Consider the following 23,875-nt stretch of genomic DNA (forward strand, 5'->3'; position numbering starts at 1 on the left):
CTGAAAACTCTATGTTGTGAAGGAAAAGCTGGAGTTTGGGTGGGGATGTACACGTGGGTTGGGTCTCAAAGTAAAGGGGCTTTGGATTGCTTGAAAGCCTTGGATGCTTGATGGCAGAGGTTTGTGTGTGAGCTGAGAGTGGGTGGAGAAATAATGGAAGATGAGGAAGAGTCATATGTGACAATTTTTTCAGGGCTGCTCAAGAATTTTGCCAGTAGTGCCAATCTATTTGTAGGGATTTGGATGACTAGCTCACCTATCTTTCTAGAATGTTTTCCTTTCCCCTCGCTTTCTCATGGTTGCCAACAGAGTACACGGCCTAATTCTAACTCCTTGACATAGTTGATTGGTCCAGCAGTGGAGAGCTGATCCAAACTGGGCCAATGTCCTCTTTTCCCAGGAATTTGGAATTGGTCCTAAGAGTCAATTTTGACTCTTTCTTGGTATCAGGATTTGTATCATGCAGAACTCAGGAACCACTGAAAAAACGTTTTCTGCTATAAAAAATGTTTCTGGCAAATAGGAAGAATGACTCTACAATATGGCAGAGGAAAATGGAGCAGATACACTGGAAAAAATCAAACAGATGCACAGAAAGAAGAAAAAACTGGTTCCCTGCATGATTCTAGTTCTTGTTCTAAATGGTTTCTGAGACTAAAGTGCATCTATCCTTGTATTCCCTGAGATATTCCAATATCCTTTCAACAATTGTTGTTTGTGGCTTAAGCCATTACAAGTCGGGATCTGCCATTTGCAACTGAGAAAGCCCTAATGAAAACATGCTTTAGAGAAGGTCTCCTGGAGCTGAGGCAGACCTTTCTGGTTCAACTGCAATGATAGATGGAAGGTAGCAGTGGGCCCAGATCAATAATATGCCATGGAGAGTGCCACTCCTTCTTGTTTATCAATAGTCTCATGATCACTAGCTTGAAGGATGTTCACAAGATACTCCATCCATTCATCCATGCATCCATGCAGCCAGCCAGCCAGCCAGCCATCCATCCATCCATCCATCCATCCATCCATCCATCCATCCTCTATCCATCTATCCTCTATCCATCTCAGAAAGATTTCCTGATTTCCTCTGTTGGCTAGACTCTATGCTAATGGCTACTCTGTGACCTCTGGCTACTTGTTTTCATGTTGTACCCATATTTAGTATGTGATATTATATTAAGTCCTAAAATTATGGTAACACAGAACAGGCCCATTCCCCCACAGTTTGATTACCCCCCATAATATTTCTTTCTATGTTGTACAAATGTGAAATGTGTAATTAATACTACCTCTTCTTGAGAAATGTCCTAAATCCAATATCCCAAATGCATTAAATACGTCATTTAGGGGTGTGTGTGTGTGTGTTTTTAGACGGAGTCTTGCTCTGTCACCTAGGCTGGAGTGCAGTGGTGCAATCTCAGCTCACTGCGACCTCTGCCTCCTGGGTTCAAGTGATTTTCATGCCTCAGACTCCTGAGTAGCTAGGACTACAGGCGCATGCCGTCACGCCTGGCTAATTTTTGTATTTTTAGTAGAGACAGGGTTTTACCATGTTGGCCACACTGGTCTCGAACTCCTGACCTCAAGTGATCCGCCCGCCTTGGCCTTCCAAAGTGCTCATGTAGGTGTTTTTATTTGAAACAGAGAAGAGGCCAGGTACGGTGGCTCACCCCTATAATCCCAGCATTTTGGGAGACAGGTAGGAGGATGGCTTGAGCCAAGAAGTTTGACACCTGCCTTGGCAGCATAGTAAGACCCCATCTCTACAAAAAAGTTAAAAAATTAGCTGAGTGTGATGGTATGCATCTATACTCCCAGATGCTTGAGAGGCTGAGGTGGGAGGATCGCTTGAGTCCTGAGGTTTGAGACCAGCCCAGGCAACAGTGAGACCCCATCTCTACCAAAAACAACAACAACAAACAAAACAAAACCAAAATTAGCCTGGCATGGTGGCACACTCCTGTAATCCCAGCTACTTGGGAGGCTAAGGGTGGGAGGAGTGCTTGAGCCCAGCAGTTTGAGGGTGTAGTGAGCTATGATCACCCACTATACTCTAGCCTGGGCCACAGGTAGAGACCCTGTCTCTGAAAAATTTAAAAAAATAAATAAATAAATAAATAAAATAGAGAAGGGTGTCTCAGAGTCCCTGTCCAGAGACAAGGACACCATTCCTGATGGGTGTTATGTTTGGGATCTACTGGCTCTTTGCCCAAGTTCTTCATTTTCTTTTTGAAGGCTTAGGTGCTGGTTGAGAGGGTGATGTAGGTTAGCTTGGTTTTCAGCTGTCCTAACCCCTGTTTGGACCATAGATCTTTTCCAAGTATCCTGGGACCCCAGAATCGTTCACTTTTATTTCATTTCTGCTGAAGACTCCTAAGAAGGGAAATTTTCATCTCTGAATTCAAGCCTAAGTCAGAGCTTCTCCCACAGATAAACTTTCTCAGGAGTTCTTGCCAAGAGACCTGGACTAGCAGGGCTGGACGTAGTGTGCCTTGTGTTAGCTGGTTGTAAATGATCTCACAATCCTGAGACACCTATTGTGTTGAGAAGCTTCAGAGCTTCTCTCAACTCTGAGATTCACAGAGAGTCAGTTCACTTGAAATGTAAATGTCTTAGCCTTTGGAAGAGAAAAAGAGAAACTGTCATTGCGTGTTGGAATATGATCTAGGTAGAGCAGTGGTTCTCAACTTTGAATCACCAGGGGAGCTTTTAAAAAGCATGAATGGCTGGGCATGGTGGCTCATGCCTGTAATTCCAGCACTTTGGGAAGCCAAGGCAGGTGGATTACTTGAGGTCAGGAGTTCGAGACCAGCCTGACCAACATGGCGAAACCCCATCTCTATTAAAATACAACATTAACTGGGTGTGGTGGTGCATGCTTGTAATCCCAGCTACTTGGGAGGCTGAGGCAGGAGAACTGCTTGAACCTGGGAGGCGGAGGTTGGAGTGAGTCCAGATCGCACCATTGCTCCAGCCTGGGTAACAAGAGCAAAACTCCATCTCAAAGAAAAAAAAAAAGAAAAAAAAAGCATGAATGCTGGGCCTCAACAGAGTAAATGAATCAGAGTCTCTGGGTAGAGTCTGGGCATGGTGCTTCTGAAAGCTTCCCAAGGTATTTTCATGTCAAAGTCAAGGATCTGGGTCTAAGAGATAAGTGAGAGATGGCCATTTAATATGGTTTGGCTGTGTCCCCACCCAAATCTCATCTTGAATTGTAACTCCCGCAATTCCCATGTGTCATGGGAGGAACCTGGTGGGAGGTAATTGAATCATAGGGGCGGGTCTTTCCTGTGCTGTTCTTATGATAGTGGATAAGTCTCTTGAGATCTGATAGTTTTAAAAATGGGAGTTTCCATGCAGAAGCTCTGCTTTTCTCTTTGCCTGCTGCCCTCCATGTAAGACGTGACTTGCTCTTCCTTGCCTTCTGCCATGATTGTGAGGCCTCCCCAGGCATGTGGAACTGTAAGTCCATTAAATCTCTTTCTTCTGTAAATTGCCTAGTCTTGGGTATGTCTTTATCAGCAGTGTGAAAATGGACTAATACAGCTATGTTCTAGCTCTCCTTTTTTGACATTCCTGGGATCCTGGAGAAGGGTTATATTTCAGGGATGTTGTAGAGCTCTAGGCTTTCAGGGCACATCTATCTTTTTTAATTTTATTTTTTTTTACATTTAAATTTATTTGTTATTTTTAAAATTTCAATAGCTTTAAAGGCAAGAGTGGTTTTTAGTTACATGGATGAATTATATAGTGTTAAACTTTGAGATTTTAGTGTAGTCAGGGCACATCATGTGGTCAAGTGTTTAACCAGTGACTCTTGATAGAGAAAGAAAAGGAAGATCTGTTGGTGTTTAAGAATTTGATATTTTGTAACTAGGATGAGTGGGCTGTGCTCTCTGTTTCCGTCAGGTTCCATCATTGCTCAGGGCACTGCATCTCAGCTTCCCAGAAAGAGCTGATAGTTTCTGGCCTGGCCTTCATTGTTTGGTTTGGAAGGGCTTTTGGTTTGTCTGTTACTTTGTCCGTGCCCTGTGAGTGAGTGACTGGCCACCCAAAATGAGTGATGCTAAAGGGATAGGAACCAGAGAATGCAGATTCAAGACCAACCTCTTTATATTAAGGAAGACTGGGCTTTGGGGAAAGAGGAGATCCAAAAAAATCAAACAAGAGAGGGGACATGTGTGGCCGTAATATTCTAGAGACATCAGGTATCACTCAAGCCATGTGGAAAGTTGAGAGTCTTCTTGTGGTAAACACACAAAAGTTAAGCTGTTCCTCACAAAAACTTGGGTGCTTGTAGAGAAGATCACATTATCTAGGTTATCATTTGTCTAGATTTTGCTAATCCCAGAGTGGCCAACTTTTGTGCTTGAATAAAGTCACTGCTGTGCGTTTGGAAGATGTCTTTACTTGCCAGAATGAATAGAACACCCTGAAAGTGCCTGGCTTCAGCATTTCAAAGTGAACTGGAACCTCAGGGTCCTTCATAACAAAACTGACTTTGGTCTTCTGGTCTTCATGAAATATTAGCGTTTCAGTGAATATTTCTCAATTTCATCCACCCCAGATAGTTCTTACTCAGCCATGCGCTAACAATTTTATTTGTAGTTGGTTCTTAAATGGAACTGGAAGTACAGCCTAGTCTATCAATTATTGATAAATTAACCAATAACATTTCCTTTGTTTCCTTGCCCGCAAAATCTCAGAATCAGAACCTTTGAAAATGGCCCCATGTTGTTTCTAAAGTCTCTGGGATGATCCACATTCTTTGTTGTTTTCATATGCCAGAGTGCACAGGACTTCTCCTACTTTGTAAAACGTTTCGACATAAATGTCTGGTTCTTCTGAACACTCTCATTCCAAGCACAGAATAATTATTAGCTTGGAGAGGCTCTGTTATTATTTTTGTTTTTCATTTTAGTTTAAGATGTTGGGATCCCTGCCTATGTAAATGAAGTCAGGAAAGACACTGAGATGTTAGGATATTTCTATTTTCTTCTTTCCTTGGTAGGTTCTCCTAAAAGATGTCAGCGTTCAATTGTTGGCTAGCAACCTGTGGCATTTAGTTATTCTTGACGTTTAATCCATCATGGTGTGGAAAAAAAAGAAAATGTAGCCTGTCTACTCCTCCTACTCTTCCAAGAGAAACAATAGAATAATTACATTGGTAACTAAAGTGCTAGGAATAATGAGAAACCACATAAAGACTAGCATGATGTTACTCTTAGAACATTAACAGGAAACAAGTTCTAAGGCTATCTCCTCCTACTTCATTTTTTTTCTCTTCCTGTCCAGATAATCATGAGTCATCATCCTGTATAAATGAATAATAGTTTAATTTAAAGAAGCCAGTATTGTTTGGAGGTCGTTTATCACTTCACGGCTCTCATTCACAGTCAAGTCATGTGGAACTACACAACTTTCTTTTTGTGCACTGGAGCTGGAAATCTTGTTGAGTTTGTGAGGCCTTACTTCTGCATATTTGAATCTGGTGACCAAATTAAACATTGTTCTAAGTAAGCGGGTGGGTGGGGATGGTGATGGGCTGGGACTGAGGTGCGGAGACGGAGAGCTGCCTTGAGAGATTTTGGGCTTTTGCACTTGTGATTTCAGGGCATGGAAGCGGGATTTGGGTTTGAATAGTAGTATGTTGATAGTGGAGTGTGTGATAGAGAACTGATCCTAAAACTTAATATTTCAATAAGAACAATCGTAAAGGACAGAAAATGGGACACTTTTTAAAGGCTAACTAAAGAAATTGGATTTATACTGTTAGGACTAATGATTGAAAGCAAAGGAAAACTCAAGCAACGTTCCTCAGCCGGCACATTCAAATGATAAATTGCATTTAAGCACTGAAAGAAACAACAGCTGCAGTTAATGAAAAGCCAAATTTATCTAAATTTCTCCAGTTGATCAGTCAAAATAATCAGTACGGCTCTCACTCCGTAATCACTTTTTGGCGGGGGAGGGGGAGGAGAGGGGAGATGGGAGACAGGGAGGACAAAGAGAGAAGATAGGTTTTTATTTTAAAAGGTATGGCTTCCAAAAAGGAACTGTAAAACTACTGAGTTGTAGAAAATTCATTTTCTTGTTATCAATATCATCAATACTCTAGATTTGTTGTTTTATTTTTAACTCTCCTAAGGATAATGCAGTTGGCTCTTGTATGGAAGGAAGCCTATAGACGTGGGCTGGAGGCGGGAAATCCAGGGGCGGGTTGTGATAATGATACAAATCTGAAATGCTTTCCAAAACATCATATGTCCATTGAGCTGTTTCATTATTACAACACCTGTGAAATAGACAACAGGTATTGTTCGTGGCAGTTTTACACAGACAGGTACCAAAGGTTTGGGGGGGCCAAGTGACCTACCCAAAGTCAGCTAATAAGCTCCTCTACAAGCTGGGGACAGAAGAAGATGTCCACACTCCTCACCAAACGCTTTACTAGAAAACGGAAATAAATTCTCCATGCCTCATATCCTTACTTGGTGAAAGCAGGAAAATCCTGTTGCAGAAACCACTTGGAGGAGCTGCCATCAAAGGCTGCCTGGGGCCAGCTTCCCTCCAGCACAGAGCTCTGTGCAGAGCCTGCATGTGGTGTGGAATTCCATTAGAACTTACTCACCATATGTTTGTCTGCTGGTGCTCAATGGAACCTGAGGGAGGGCATAATGGATCTCCGTTACTAAACCGTGTGGAAGGCTTCCAGAGATTTAATAGTCTACCTCGAGGTGATGAATAGAGGCACTCTTGTGTGCCTTGCATAATCAGGGAGCCTTGGTGCTCTGAATGCGCCACGCTCTCCTCCGACACCCTTCTGGAAAAGTCTGTACAGCTGGCACTCCTGGAGTCATTTCAAAAGTGGAGATGGGCGGGGAGGGTGCCTTCCTCTCATCTTCCTCGAGAAAAGATCTGCGGGATGAGATTGCACTGATAGCTGGAGATTTTGAGTAGAAGGAAATAGGCTAGAGGATTGGAGAGGAGAGGGAAGGCATTCGGTGACCTGGATTTCCCTCCTTGCAGATGTAGTGGTCTGATCATTCTACCAAGGCCATGACTGTGAAGAGCACTGTGGGTGATGGCTGGTGACCCACGGGAGCTGGCTTGTGCACGGCGCCCGAAGCCAAAGGTGAGGGGCCGCTGGTAGCACTGAACCATGAGGCTGCCAAATGGCCATGAAATTCTATTCCTTCCAGTTAATTTTCTCACTGATGTGCTTTTAATTCATATGGCGTAGGAGCGACAGAAATAGAACTATGGTAGAACTTTGCTGGTTTGTCTGCCAGGGAACTGAACACTTGAAAAGGTAGGAGCGCAAGGAGACTGAGCCCATGAACTCAGGAAGGGCAGAAACCAAGCTGCTTCTCCAGTGGATTCAAAGTCTAGATAGCTGTGAGAGTGGGGGACATGGAGAGTGCAGGTTATTCGTTCTTTTTCTCATTCCTGTGGCTCTTTACCATCCCCTCTGGTCTTCCGCCATCTTGTAGGTAACATTTCTCATTGCTGCCTCTTCTCTTCTCTTCTCTTCTCTTCTCTTCTCTTCTCTTCTCTTCTCTTCTCTTCTCTCTCTTCTCTTCTCTTCCTTTTTTTTTTTTTTTTTTTTTTTTTTACGGAATTTCGCTTTTGTTGCCCAGGCTGGAGTACAATGGCGCAATCTCGGCTCACTGCAACCTCCGCTTCCCGGGTTCAAGCGATTCTCCTGCCTCAGCCTCCCGAGTAGCTGGGGTCACAGGCATGCACCACCACGCCCGGCTAATTTTGTATTTTTAGTAGATACGGGGTTTCTCCATGTTGGTGAGGCTGGTCTCGAACTCCCGACCTCGGGTGATCTGCCCACGTTGGCCTCCCAAAGTGCTGGCATTACAGGCATGAGACACCGCGCCTGGCCTTCCTTTCCTTTTTTGACAGTCTAACCCACACATTAAATCCTACCATGAAAACCATAGCCCATCCCTCCAGTATGGACTGTGCATTGCACCAAAATATGAGGGCATTTTTGGTACCTGGAGCCATGTTTGAAGTGGATGGAATGCTGAAAGCCGACAGAGAGCCATCTTTTCATGGACTTGCCTGCAGGTCTGTGCATGAAGGAATCTTGTATAATTCTTCCAGTTTAAGCAAACTATGAGGTATTCGTTTTTCATTTATTCAGCATCTACCATGTAGCAAGTACTTGTCAGACATGCAGAGTACAACAACAAACAAGGCTTGGTGCTTGCCCTCTAGAGGCTTTCTGGGAATGCATTAAAATAAACCAGAAGTTGGTGAAGTGTTAGATGTGTGGCAGAATTTCCTTTTCCTATCTCTTTGTTTACACAGGGAACTCCAGGAATTGGGAGAGGATAATGGGGCTAATTGTAATGTCAAGGTAGAGAGAGAGTTTGTAATGTGACTTAAGGTTGGGAAGGGGCAAATTTTCTTTTAGGATTATAAAGTAAAATTATATCAGACACTAGCCAAGGGTGCAGTTGGGCATGAATCACTTATCTAGACCTAATGGGCAGTTATTGTCAGATTGATCTCCCATGCCAATGGGAGATGCATCTGAAATTGTTTTCAGATACTTGAGGAGAACAAAAGAAATAAAAGAGGAAGCTGAGCCAGAGAGTGGGCCACCTCCGCTCCCTCAACTCCTGGGGTCCAAAGCTCCCCTTGTCTTTCATCTAGAAGCAAAAGAGGGAGAGAATAGCTTAGACCACAACACATGGCAGGCTTTGAACCTTGCAAGGTCAGGGATGCACCAAAGCTAAAGGAAGAGAATTAATTTCAGGAATGGAAAAGTTTGGGACTTCTGGAGCAAAGAAACTAGGAGAAAGAACGTCAGAAAATTTGGGTAGTTCAACTAGCCTTTACTTGTTTATACTTGTAGTGCTGGTGTTATTCTCAGGGTGTACTTGAAGATCAAAATAAGAGTTTCCAATCCAACTAGGGTAGGAGGGTTTAGGGGAGAGTGGAAGAAGTGTACCATCATCTGTAAATCCTGAAGCATCGTAGACATTAGCACAGGACAGTCAAACAGAGGCCAGCAGATATTAGCTCTGTTCGTTATTCTTCACAAATTCCTGTGCTTTCTCTGTATACACCTTGTCTTTTCTCCTTTGCAACATTATCTTCATGAGGATTCTTTGTTCTTTTCTACCAGGCTAGTGGTTGTGGATATACTTGGGACTCTTCCTTTTCCCAGTGCTAGACTCTCTAGTTAGGAGGATCAGTAGGTCTCTGGGGAGAGAGTAGGAAATTCAAAGGTCATAGAAAGATGAGGCATGGGACAGAGAGCTGCAGGGAGAATCATTACTCTTTCTTCTCAGCCATAAAGTTTTCTGCAGTGTGACACCAAGTTGGCCTTCCAGGCCTATTTCTCAGTCCTGCTGTAGTCACCCTGGCTTCTGGGCCTTCCCTTGACGTTCCTTGGCTTCTTTGTCATGCTATTGTTTACGAAGTCTCTGGTTTCCTTTACCAGTCCTAAAGGGGATGCTATCCATTTTCTCTCAATCCTACCTGATGTAGCTTTCGGAAACGCACAAAAGACTCTTTTTACAAACTCCTTGAGCATTTATTGGCAGAATGTTGTTCCTTAGAGGTAGCTAATTTTTTTTTTTCTTTCTTCTAGATGCTTTTGAGATTTTTTTCTATGATTTGCTGTTCCAAAAATTCATGAGAATGTGTCTGGATATGGATGTGATCCCCCTTTCAAAGTTAAAAACCCAAATTCTTCTCTCTAGGCCTTTTCCATTTTTTATCTGCAAAGTGGAAATAACTACTTACCTTCAGATTGTTGGGAGAGTTTAATAAGATGAAAGACATAAAAGCACAGTATCACCTGCAAGTTTACCCCCTCCCTACGTCAGCAAATCCATACCTGGCCAATTAGCAAGAGTAGAAGATTTCTAAAGGTTCCCCAGTAGCCTTACATAGGGAAAGGTGGTGCTTTCAGCTACAGAATATCTTCTCAGCATTTGTAAGCTTCTTTAATTGGTAACAGATCCAATGATCCAATCCAGCAGCTGCAGCAGGTAGAAGGGTTGAAAGATTCTAGAAGCTGCCTACTCCTGCTGCGTTAGACATTTACATTATAATCTTGGCCTCGTTTTCCTGTTTATCTCCTTAAACTTTTTTTTTAATCAGCTTTTCCCTCCAGGTGTGATTTACATACAGTTATATTCACCCTTTTAAGTGTTCAGTTCATTAAGTTTTGGCAAATATTTATCATCACTGCCTCATTATACTCACGATAAAGAATATTCCCATCACCCCAGAATCTACTTCATGCTTCTTTCCCTTTAATCACCTCTGCCTCCTTCCAGTCCCTGGCAATCACCGTTGGGCTTTCTATCATTTTAGTTTTGCCTTTCCCTGTATTTCTTATAAATTGAATCATACAGTTAGGTAGTTGTATGTCTTGGGTTTCTTTCATTTAGCAAACTGCTTTTAAGATTCATCGATGTTGTTTTATGTAGCATGAACTATTTCCTTTATATTGTTGAGTAGTATCCCAATGTGTAGATATACCAGAATATGCTTGTTTATTCATAGTTGATAGACATTTGGGTTATTTGCAGTTGTTGACTATTATTAATAAAGTGACTATGAACATTTGCACACAAAACATTGTATAGAAATATGCTTCCATTTCTCGGGTAAATACTATGAGTAGAATTGCTGAGTGATATGATAAGCGTATGCCAAAATGGTTTCCAAAATGGCTGTATAATTGTATATTCCCACCAGCAATGTATGAGTTTCAGTTGCTCCATATTCTCATCAATCCTAGGTATTGTCAGTCTTTTTAATTCTAGCTATTTCAGAGAGAGTATAGTGGTATTTCATTGTGGTTTTAATTTGCATTTCTCTAATGACTAATGACGTTGAACATCTTTTTATGTGCTTATTTGCCATTCATATTTTCTTTGTTCAAATCTTTTACTCATCTAAAAAATCAAGTTGTCTTATTATTGAATTGTGTTTTTTAGTATGTTCTGGATTCAAGTCTTTCATCAGATACAAATTTTGCAAACATTTTCTCCCACCCGTTTTGTGGCTTGTATTCTTATTAATAGTCAATTTTAAAGATCAAAAGTTTTTAATTTGACAAAGTCTAATTTGTCATGTTTCTCTTTGTATTTTCTGTGTCCTATTTTTGAAATATTTTCCTAACCCAAGATCACAAATATTTTTTCTTATGGATTTTTTTGAAGTTTTATAGTTTTAGCTCTTATATTTAGACGTGTGATGCTTCTTGAGTTAATTTTTATGTATTGTGAAAGGTTAGTGTCTAGGCTTGTTATTTCTCCAAATGGATATCCAATTGTTCCAGCACTATTTGTTGGAGAAAACTATCTTTCCCTATTGAATAACCTCGACATCTTTGAGTAGATCTATTATTGGACTCCTTTTTGTTCCACTGATCTGTATGTCTATCCTCATATAAATACTATACTGACTTAATTATTATAGCTTTACAGTAAGTCTTGAATCAGGTGGTGAACACTTTCTAACTTTTTCTTTTTCAAATTTATTTTAGCAATTTCAGGTCATTTCATTTCCCTATAAAATTTAGAATCAGCTTACCAGTTTCTGCAAAAAGACTGCTGTGATTTTGATTGCGATTGTATTAAACCCTTAGATCAATATGGAAAAGTTGGTACATTAATAATTTTGAGTCTTTCATTCATGAACATAGTATGTCTATTTATTCAGATCTTTAATTTCTTTTAGCAATACTTTATTTTGTAGTTTTTAGTATGTCAGTATTACACATATTTAGACAAATCTCTAACTCTTCATATTTTTGACACGATTGTAAATGGTATATTTATATTTTAAAAGTAAACGTCCAATTATTTGTTGCTAGTATATATAAATGCAATTGATTTTTATATATTCATCTTGTATTCTGTGATCTTGCTAACCTCACTTTTTAGTTCTGGTAGCTATTTGTATATTCCTTGGGATTTTTCATGTGGACAATTGGGCCATCTGCAAATAGAGACAGTTTTACTTCATTATTTTAACTCTCTATGATTTTAATTGTTTTTTCTTCCCTTATTGCACTGGTGGAATATCAGTACAATGTTAAATAGAAGTGGTGTGAGCAGAGATCCTGACCTTGTTCCTGATTTTAGGGAGAAAGCATTCAGTCTTATCTCCACATATGTTAAAATTCCAGAATACCATTTTCTTATTGTTTTAGATAGTCAACTATCTTTTTAAAGACATTAAAAAATCAGATTAAAGTCTTTTATACTCGCCATTTCCATTGCTCTTCATCTCTTTGTGAAGATCTAAATTTCCATCTGATATTTTCCTTCTGCCCGAGGAATTTTAACCTTTTTTTGTAATGCATGTTTGCTGACAAAGAATTATTTAGGCATTTGTTTTTCGCAAAACATCTTTATCTTGTCTTCAGTTTTGAAAGGTAAGTATGCTGAGTGTAAAACTCTACATTGACAGTGTTTTCTTTTAGTATTTTAAACATGTCTCTCCATTGTCTTCTGTCATGCATATTTTTGGAGAAGTCTGCTGACATTCTTATTTTTGTTTATTTGTATTAAGTGTGTCATTTTTTATTTGGCTGCTTTTAAGATGTTCTTTTTTTGGCACTTTTATGATAATTTGCCTTGGTGTGATTTTCTATGTCTATTTTGCCTGAAGTTTGTTGAGTTTCTTGGATTTGTGGATTTACAGTTTTCATCAAATTTAGTTTTTTGGCCATCATTTCTTCAATTTTTTTTTTTTTCTTTCTGTCTCAATCCCTAGTCCTTTTTTCCTTTCAAAACTTTAATTAAATGTATGTTAGACTGGCTGATATTTCCCCAAATGCACTGAAGTTTTGTTTTGCTCTGTTCATTTTTTAAATTCTTTTTTTCTCTTTGTGCTTTACATGGAATATTTTTTTATTGCTACGCTTTCAAATTCACTTTTTGTTTTTGCAATGTTTAATATGCTGTTAATCTTGTCCAGTGTATTTATCAATACATATCCCTAGAAGTTCATATAGTTCTTTTTTATATCTTCCACGTTTTTTCTCATCCCATTTATGTTTTGAGAAATATCCTTGAATATATGGAATATATTTTTGATAGTGTTTTTAAGTCTTCTCTAATAATTTAATTATTTCTGTTGTGTCTGGGTCAGTTTCGACTGGTTGAATTTTCCCCTAGTTATAGGTCATATTTTTCTGCTTTTTAAAACATGCTTATAACTTTTTATTGGACTCTAGTCATTATGAATTTTATGTTCATTCATGCTGGGTTTTGCTGTATTCTTTAAAGCATGTCGAATTTGTTCTGCATATAGTTATATTACTTTCATATCAGTCTTATCATTTCCAGGCATGCTTTTAAGTTTTGTTAGGGCATGTCCAGAGCAGCCTTTATTCTACTGATCATTTAGCTTCACTATGAAACCACCCCCATTCTGAGGACTCTTCAGTTTCCTGTGTATCATGAGATCCCTCTTCTGTGGTGGTTTGGAATTTGAACATAAACTCTTCCTAGCCATATGTGAACTATGAAAATTATTTGATCTATTACTTTCCAAAGTTTCACCCCATATTATGTACAGATTATTTTTCAAAGACTTGAGGGCATCCCTCTGTAGTTCTCCGGAACCCTCTATGCAGCCCTACTTACTCTTGTCTGCAAATTCTAGACACATTGGCCTCCCTGTCTTTGTTTCCTAAACTTAGTGAGAAAAAGTCGACTGAATTCTCTTCCTGTTTGAGTTCTCCCTCCTGTACTGAGGCCTGGAAACTCTCTCTAGGCGGTGATTTGGGTTAATTTTACTGCTCATCTCATTTGTTTCCTTTCTCTCACAGATCATAGTCCCGTGCTATCTGCTGCACATGTCTGAATACTATTTCATATTTTTTGTCTGATTTTCAGTTGTTTACAGAGACATTTCCCATAGCAGTTAATTCTTCATTGGCAGAAGTGATAGTCCTAGACTTTTAACAAAGGAAGCAATTGATGCACAAATACGTTCCTTATATTTTTTTAAAAAGGGCAAATAATACTGGTTAAATGCAATTCCCTCTAGACTTCTTCACCTGTCCCCATCCAATGTCACCTCTACCCTACATCAGTCCTTTCTGTAGAGGTAACTACCATTACCAGTTTGGTGTTTATTTTTTCTATTTTTTCTGATCTCATTCCATACATTTACAAATTTATATTTGTTTAAATGGGAATATGCTATGGTTTTATATTTTTTGAGATTTGACCATTTTTGTATAAGTGAAATTTGTACAACTTGTCATTTTCACTTAGTGTACGTCTGTGATATATTGCCATATGGGTTTAAATAAATATTCTTTTAAACTGCTGCATAGTATATTAATATGAATATGGACATATGATATACTATATAGTATCTAGTTTATCCATATGAATATGTTTTAATTCATTTAACAACTTCCTGTCTTTAGACTTCTTAACTTTCTGACCAATAAGTAGTTATGGACTACTGAATATTTGATTTAAAAAAACAAATTGTAACCAATATTAATCATTCAGAATGGTGGTTAATATGTCAATTGAAATAACATAAGATTAAAGCAAATAATCCCTGCCCCCAGGTTATAAAATGGAACATTGCTAGCTTTTTAGAAATTTTCTTTGTTTCTTTCTGACATAATTCCCTCTACCCTTCAAACATAACTACATACTACTCTTCTGTGGTAATCATTTCTCTTGTTTACTTTATACTGTTACCACTAATGCACATCAGTAAATTGCATTGCATTTCCTTCTCTTTTTGAACTTAATACAAATGGAATGACACTGTAAATATTGTTTTGTCACTTGCTTCTTTTTCTCATTTCTGTTTGTGAAATTCATTGACATGTATTATTGATATGTACTTAATTTTATTGTGGTATATTATTCTACTTTAAATATGCTACACTTTATTTTTTCCACTTCTACTGTTGATGTACATTTGGGATGTGTCCAATTTTAGGCAATGTTCCTATGAACGACTGGTACAAACCTTCCAAGGCATGAGTTTCTCTGGTGTATATATCTAGAATTGCTTGGTCTTAATGCATGCATGGGTGCTACATTTTTAGGCATGGTCAAATTTTTTCCAAAGGAGTTTTGCAAATATATACCTCCACAAACAGTGTTTGAACTTTGACATTGCATCCACATCCTCACCAGCACTTGGTATTGTAAAACGTAAAATTTTCTTTTTTTCTTTTTTTTTTTTTTTTTGAAACGGAGTCTCGCTTTGTCATCCAGGCTGGAGTGCAGTGGTGCGATCTCAGCTCATTGCAAGTTCCACCTCCCGGATTCACCCCATTCTCCTGCCTCAGCCTCCCGAGTAGCTGGGATTACAGGCGTCTGCCACCTCGCCCGGCTAATTTTTTGTTTTTTTTTTTTAGTAGAGACGGGGTTTTCCCATGTTGGCCAGGATGGTCTTGATCTCCTGACCTCGTGATCCACCCGCCTTGGGCTCTCAAAGTGCTGAGACTACAGGCGTGAGCCGCCGCGCCCAGCCAACATAATTTTTTCAAATCTCATACCAGTGTAGTAATTACTAAGTGTTCTTTTAATTTGCATTTCTTTATTAGTAAGGTCAAGAACCTTTTTATGTTTATTGACTATTCAAATTTCCTTTTTATAATTAATTAATTAATTAATTAATTTTTATTTTTTTGAGACGGAGTCTCGCTCTGTTGCCCAGGCTGGAGTGCTGGAGTGCAGTGGCGTTATCTTGGCTCACTGCAACCTCTGCCTCCCAGGTTCAAGCGATTATCCTGCCTCAGCCTCTCAAGTAGCTGGGACTACAGGTACACGCCACCATGCCCGGCTAACTTTTGTATTTTTAGTAGAAATGGGATTTCACTTTGGTGGCCAGGCTTGTCTTGAACTCCTGACCTTGTGATCCGCCCGCTCTTTGGCCTTCCAAAATTCTGGGATAACAGGTGTGAGCCACTGTGCTGGGCCTCAAATATTGTTTTTTAAAGTTGAGTCTTTTGTTCATTTCTTTTTCTTGCTTCTCCTTTCTTCCTCTTTTTTTTTCTTCATCTTTTTTTTTTTTTAAGCAATTTGCAGAAATTATACTATAATCTGGATTGTCATTCTTCTTTAATTACTTGAGTTGCAAATATTTTCTATCAGTTGGAGGTTATCTTCCCACTATCTTTGTGGTGTCTTTTGATGAACAAAACTTCCTAATTTTAGTATAGTCTAATTTTTCATTTTATTTATTACAAAGTTTACTTTTTGTGTCTTATTTAAAAACTCTTATATACCAAGAAGATATTAACTAAAATATTTTATCTTTACTTTTCATATATAGGTGTTTAGGATTAAATAACTGGATTGATTACCTGTATATGTATATGTAGATAAAGGTAAATTTTAATTTTTCTCTAAAGAATACCTGATTCTGATAGCACAATTTTCTTTTGAAATTTTGTTATTTTTTCCACTGAACTACAATGCAACTCAATTATATATCAGTTGTCCTGGTATGTATTGTTGAGGTTCTGGGTTCTCTGTTTTGTTTGATTTTCTCTGTTTCTACCTTTTAGCCTATACCAGGCTGTTTTAATAATAGTAGCTTTATAATAATTTTTAATAATTAGTAGAACAAGGTCCCCTCTCCCCAGTTTTCTTCTTCATGCTTATCTTGGTCAAGAATAGCCAACACTTTAATAGTTTCACATGAATTTTAGAATCAGCTTTCAATTTCAAAGCACTCAAACATACACGTACATGCACATTTCTTTCCTCACTTCTCTCTTCACCCTCCCTGTGCCATTCACACACAACAAACTGTTGAGATTTTGGTATTTATTCTATTGAATATATAGATCAATTTAGGGAGAATGAACATCTTTATTACTGGAGTCTTTTAATCCCATATAGTCTACTTTGTATTTATTTACATTAAAAATCTTTAAAAGCAGTGTTATTTTTTCTGTAGAGTTTTTTTATTATTTTAGTAAATTTTTCCCTAGATAATCCATATTTTATAAATGGTGTTTTAAAAATGTCACCTTCTAGGTAACTGTTGCTAGTATATAAAAATGTAATGGTTTTTATATGTAATTTTATATCAAATATTCTTGGTAAACTTGATTCCTGTTATGTATCTGAACAACAGTTTTATTTTTTCCAAATCTTTATCCTTTTTATTTCTTTGCAGTATTGTCTAGGATCTCCAGTATATTGTTGAATAAAATTAGTGATAGTGGATATTTTTGTCTTATTTGTAATCACAAAGGGAATACTTTTAATATTTTACTCTTAAAAATGGGACTTAATATATATTATATATATGATTATGTATTTTTAAAAAAATTATTTATTTTCCCCATAAGTTATTGGGGTACAGGTGGTATTTGGTTACATGAATAAATGCTTTGTGGTAATTTGTGAGATTTTGGTGCACCCATCACCTCAGCAGTACGCACTGCACCACATTTGTAGTCTTTTATCCCTCATCCCCCTCTCACGCTTCCCCCCAAGTCCCCAAAGCCCATTGTATCATTCTTATGCCTTTGCGTCCTCATAGCTTAGCTCCCACATATCAGTGAGAACATATGATGTTTGGTTTTTCATTCGTGAGTTACTTCACTTAGAATAATGGTCTGCAGTTTCATCCAGGTCACTGCAAATGCTGTTAATACATTCCTTTTTATGGCCGCATAGTATTCCATTATGTATCTATGTGTGTATATATATATAAATATGTAAATCACAGTTTATCCACTTGTTGGGCATTTGGGTTGGTTCCACGATTTTGCTATTGTGAATTGTGCCACTATAAACATAAGTATCCAAGTATCTTTTTCGAATAATGACTTCTTTTCCTTTGGGTAGATACCAGGTAGTGGGATTGCTGGATCAAATGGTAGTTCTACTTTTAATTCTTTAAGGAATCTCCACACTGTTTTCTATAGTGGCTGTACTAGTTTATATTCCCACCAGCAGTGTAGAAGTGTTCCCTCTTCACCACATTCATGCCAACATCTACTGTTTTTTTTTTATTTTTTGATTGTGGCCATTCTTGCAGGAGTAAGGTGGTTTTGATTTGCATTTCCCAGATCATTAGTGATGTTGGGCATTTTTTCATGTTTGTTGGGCATTTGTATATCTCCTTTGAGAATTGTCTATTCATGTCCTTAGCCCACTTTTTGATGGGTTTGTTTGTTTTTTTTTTTTTTTGCTGATTTGTTTGAGTTTGTTGTAGATTCTGGGTATTAGTCCTTGGTCAGATGTGTAGATTGTGAAGATTTTCTCCCACTCTGTGGGTTGTCTGTTTACTCTGTTGACTGTTCCTTTTGCTGTTTAAAAGCTCTTTAGTTTAATTAGGTCCCAACTATTTTTCTTGGTTTTTGTTTCATTTGCTTTTGTGTTATTGGTCATGAAATCCTTGCCTAAAACAATATTTAGAAAGGTTTTTCCAATGTTATCTTCCAGAATTTTTATAGTTTCAGGTCTTAAGTTTAAGTGCTTAATCCATCTGGAGCTGATTTTTGTATAAGAGACGAGGATCCAGTTTCATTCTCCTACATGTGGCTAGCCAATTATCCCAGCACCATCTGTTGAAAAGGGTGTCCTTTCCCCACTTTATGTTTTTGTTTGATTTATTGAAGATCAGTTGGCTTTGGTTTATTTGGTTTATTTCTGGGTTCTCTATTCTGTTTCCTTAGTCTATATGCCTGTTTCTATACCAGTACCATGCTGTTTTGGTGGCTATGGCCTTATAGTATAGTTTGAAATCAGGTAGTGTGAAGCCACCAGATTTGTTCTTTTTGCTTAGTCTTGCTTTGGCTATACAGGCTCTTTTATGGTTCCATATGAATTTTAGAATTGTTTTTTTCTAATTCTGTGAAGAATGATGATGGTATTTTGATGGGTATTGCCTTGAATTTGTAGGTAGCTTTTGGCAGTATGGTCATTTTCACAGTATTGATTCTACCCATCCATGAGCATGGGATGTGTTTCCATTTGCTTGTGTCGTCTATGATTTCTTTCAGCTGTGTTTTATAGTTTTCCTTGTAGAGGTCTTTTGACTCCTTGGTTAGGTATATTTCTAAGTATTTTTGTTTGTTTGTTTTTTGCAGCTATTGTAAAAGGGGTTGAGTTCTTGATTTGATTCTCTGCTTGGTTGCTGCTGGTGTATAGAAGATGGGAAATTTGCTGAATTTTTTTATCAGTTTTAGGAGGTTTCTGGAGGATTTCTTAGGGTTTTCAAGGTAAATGATCATATCATCAGCAAACAGTGACAGTTTGACTTCCTCTTTGCTGATTTGGATGCCCTTTATTTCTTTTTCTTGTCTGATTGCTCTAGCTAGGACTTCTAGTACTATATTGAAGAGGAGTGGTGAGAGGGGGCATCCTTGTCTTGTTCCAATTCTCAGAGAGAATGCTTTCAACTTTTCCTCATTCGGTATTATGTTGGCTGTGGGTTTGTCTTAGATGACTTTTATTACATTAAGATATGTCCCTTGTATGCTGATTTTGCTGACAGTTTTAATCATAAAAGGATGCTGTATTTTGTTGAATGTTTCTTCTGCATCTATTGAGATGATCATGTGATTTTTGTTTTTAGTTGTGTTTATGTGGTGTATCACATTTACTGACTTGTGTATGTTAAACCATCCCTGTATCCCTGATATGAAACCTACTTGATCATGGTGGATTATCTTTTTGATATGTTGTTAGATTCAGTTAGCTAGCAAGTATTTTGTTAAGGATTTTAGCATCAATGTTCATCAAGGATATTGAGCTATAGTTTTCTTTTTTGGTTATGTTCTTTCCTGGTTTTGTTATTAGGGTGATGCTGGCTTCATAAAATGAATTAGGGAGGGTTCCTTCTTTCTTTATCTTATGGAATAGTGTCAAAAGGATTAGTACCAATTCTTCTTTGCATGTCTGGTAGAATTCTGCTGTGAATCTGTCTGGTCCTGGACTTTTTTTTGTTGGTAATTTTTAAATTACCATTTCAATCTCTCTGCTTGTTATTGGTCTGCAGGGGGTGTCTAATTCTTCCTGATTTAAGCTAGGAGGGTTGTATTTTTCCACCTCTTCTAGGTTTTCTAGTTTATGTGTGTAAAGGTGTTCATAGTAGCTATGAATGATCTTTTGTATTTCAGTGTTGTCAGTTGTAATAACTCCTGTTTCGTTTCTTAGTGAGGTTATTTGGATTTTCTCTCTTTTTTTCTTGGTTATTCTTGCTAGTGGTCTATCAATTTGATTTATCTTTTCAAAGAACCAGCTTTTTGTTTCATTTATCTTTGTTTAAGTATTTTTTTTTTTTTTTTTTTTAATTTCATTTAGTTCTGCCCTGATCTTAGTAATTTCCTTCCTTCTGCTGGACTTGGGTTTGGTTTGTTCTTGTTTCTCCGGTTCCTTGAGGTATGACCTTAGAATGTCAATTTGTGATGTCTTTTTGATGTAGGTACTTAGGGCTGTGAACTTTCCTCTTAGCATCACCTTTGCTGTATCAAAGAGGTTTTGATAGGTTGTGTCATTATCATCATTCAGTTCGAAGAATTTTTAAATTTCTATCTTGATTTTGTTTTTGACCCATTGCTAATTCAAGAGCAGATTATTTAATTTCCATGTACTTGAAGAGCCTTTTTTTTTGTCATATTACTAGGCTTGGCTTCCTTCTCATTTGGGTAGGCTCCGTCAGAGGGAAGGTCTAGGGTGAAGGCTGCTGTTCAGATTCTTTTGTCCCACGGGGTATTCCCTTGATGTATTACTCTCCCCCTTTTCCTGTGGATGTGGCTTCCTGTGAGCTGAACTGTGGTGATTGTTGTCTGTCTTCTGGGTCTAACAACCTAGCGAGTCTACCCAGCTCTGGCCTGGTACTGGGGGTTGTTTGCACAGAGTCCTGTGATGTGAACCGTCTATGGGTCTCTTAGCTGTGGATACTAGTGCCTGTTCTGGTGGAGATGGCAGGGGGTGTGCAATGGACTCAATGAGTGTTCTTAGCTTTGGTGGTTTAATGCTCTATTTTTATGCTGGTTGGCCTCCTGCCAGTAGGTGGAGCTTTCCAGAAAGCATCAGCTTTAGTAGTATAGAGAGGGACTGATGGTGGTTGGGGTCCTAGAACTCTGAAGATTATATGCCCTTTGTCTTCTGCTACCAGGGTAGATAGGGAAGGACCATCAGGTTGGGGCAGGGCTAGGCATTGAACTCAGATTCTCCTTGGAGTTTGGGTGGATCTTGCTGTGGCTGCTGTGGGGGATGGGAGTGATGTTCCCAGGTCACTGGAGTTGTGTACATAGGAGGGTTATGGCTGTCTGCTGAGTCATGCAGTTTGTCAGGAAAATGGGGGAAAGCTGGCAGTCACAGGCCTCACCCAGCTCACATGCAAAATGAAGGGGTGGTCTCACTCCCACTGTGCTCCCCCCAACAGTCCCCATCTGTTTCCAGGCAGAGGGCATGATGGAGGGCGTGACGGGGTTGAAAACCTGCCCTAGGCTTTCCACCTCCCAGCTACCAGAGAAAAGGGCTTGGTTCTTCCCCTGCCTGTGGAGTCCGCATGCCAGATTTGCGCCCTCCCCTGAGTTCTGGCCAGGAGGCTTCTTGCCCTATTCAAATTGTTAGAGTTCAGTTAGAGATTTCCTTCTCCCTGTGGAGTTGTAACCCCTGCTCCTCTTTCAGTGGAACCCTGCGGTGTTAGGCAGGAATAGCCAGCTAGGCGACCCAGCGAGCGCCCACAGCCTTTCTGCTGCTTCCTCTATCCCTGTATTTCACTCGACTCTAAATTGGCTCAGCTTCAGGTAAGGTTGGAAACTTCTCCCACAAACAGACCTTCAGCTTCTCTAGTGTGTGTTTGGGAGATGAGGGTCTCCCTTTCCCACCTCTGCAGTTGGGGCACTCACAGTATTTGGGGTGTTTCCTGGGTCCTGCAGGGGCAGTCTGCTTCCTTCAGAGGGTCTGTGGGTCCTCTCAGGATTGCTGGTTTGTTCTTGCAGTCGATCTGGAGTTAAAATTCACACTGCGAGCTTCCGTAAACTGTTCTGTCTGGAGCTGCAATGTAGTCCTGCCTCCCATCTGCCATGATGATCTCTCTCTCTGTTATGTATTTTTGAAATTATTACTTTAAAAATTAGTTAAGAATGTTCCCTTTTCCTATTTTTCCTAATAGTTTTTACTTTAAATTATTAAAGGATTAAAACGCTATCAAATGCTTTTTAATGCAGTTACTGTGATAATCACATGATTTTTCTCTTTTGCTCTCTTAATGTGTTGGATTATGTTAACTAATATTTTTAGTGTTAAACCAAACTTAATCATGATGTATTATTCTTTTTATACACTGTTTTATTTTGTTTTCCAAAACTATGCTTAGTAATGCATGCAGTACTCTTTCCTTGAATGGTCCTTTTATATTTTGATATCAAAGTTAAGTTAGACTCATGCTCAGGATGTAGAAAAAGTTAGGAAGCATATGAAAAAGCAAGAAAAAAAATACAGCTTCAAAGACAAAGCAATCATCAGATCAGAATAAAATATGGCACAAATGTTGGAATTACCTGACAGGGATTTAAAATAAATATAACTAATACTTTAAAGGATCTAATGGAAAAAGCAAACAACATGCAAGAGCAGACAGATAATCTCAGTAGGGAAATGAAAACGACAAAAATCATCACATGGAAATACTAGAAATAAAAAACACAATAAAAGAGATGAAGAATGCCTTTGTCAGGCTCATCAATAGACTTGACACATCTGAGGAAAAAAAACAGTGAATTTAAAACTAGATCTACAGAAATTATTCAGACTAAAATACGAAAAGAGAAAAATGAAAACGAAACAAAAGCATCAGAACAGACTATTCAAGAATTCTGTGACAATATCAAACATTTAAACATATGTATATCTGGAATTCTAGAATGGGGGAGAGGAGGAGGAAAAAGAAGAAGAAGGAGGAGAAAGAGGAAAAAGAAAAATTGGAAGAGGAGGAAGAAGAAGGAGGAGGAGGAAGAAGAGGAGGAGGAGGAAGAGCAGGAAGAGGAGAAGTGAAAAAAATGGGGAAGGGGAAGAATAAGAGAAGAGGAAGAAGAAGGAAGAAGAAGAAGAAGGAGGAGGAAGAGGAGGAGGAAAAAGGAGAAAAAGGAAGAAGAAGGAAGACGAGGAGGAGAAGAAGGAAAAGGAAGAAGGAGGAGGAAGAAGAAAGGGAAGAGGAGGAGGAGGAGGAGGAGGAGGATGAGGAAAAAAAAACAAACCCAAAGCCGAATAACTTGAAGTCTGATGTTCGAGGGCAGGAAGCATCCAACATGGAAGAAAGATGTAGGTCAGAAGACCAAGCCAGTCTAGTCTTTCCGTGTTCTTCTGTCTGCTTTTATTCTGACCATGCTGGCAGCTGATTAGATGGTGCCCACCCAGACTGAGGGTGGGTCTGTCTTTCCTGGTCCTGACTCAAATGTTAATCTCCTTTGGCAACACCCTCACAGACACACCCAGGAACAATGCTTTGCATCCTTCAAGCCAATCAAATTGACACTCAATATTCACCATCACATGGAAAGTCTTGATTTTTCAGAAAATTTTTGATGACTTGGAGTTCCTTTTTATTCTTCCTATGTATAGTGTCATCTTGATTACACTTATTACATGAACAAACCTCGACAAACCCTAGTTTGTAGCTGGCTGGCACCTCTTGACTTTCAGAGTGAATGACTATTTCATCACTGTTATATAGGGCATAGGTTTCAAACCAAAATGTTTAAATGATGGGTCAGTGAATGTACATGATGGAAGCATGCAGTGAGTATAACAGACTTGATATTCTCTTGGTGTATATCCCCACTTTTCATAGTGACACAAATAACAGAGGAATAGTTCTCTATTACAAGAAAAACAGCAGCAGAAGCATGATGGTAAATGGCAGCTGGCAT

The 23,875-nt window shown here is 38.8% G+C and overlaps 1 long non-coding RNA gene across 1 annotated transcript in view; it reads left to right on the forward strand.

The window, feature by feature from the left end:
- The first annotated feature begins 5,439 nt into the window (after positions 1–5,439).
- LOC126934115 (uncharacterized) overlaps positions 5,440–23,875 on the forward strand; it is a 29,466-nt gene continuing 11,030 nt past the window's right edge. Inside the window, exons 1-2 of the long non-coding RNA XR_007718836.1 lie at positions 5,440–5,513; positions 7,027–7,132. This is a non-coding gene — a long non-coding RNA (uncharacterized LOC126934115). The remainder of the gene's footprint in view (positions 5,514–7,026; positions 7,133–23,875) is intronic.

The sequence above is a fragment of the Macaca thibetana genome, chromosome 13, assembly GCF_024542745.1.
Source record: "Macaca thibetana thibetana isolate TM-01 chromosome 13, ASM2454274v1, whole genome shotgun sequence".
NCBI classification, from domain to species: domain Eukaryota; kingdom Metazoa; phylum Chordata; class Mammalia; order Primates; family Cercopithecidae; genus Macaca; species Macaca thibetana.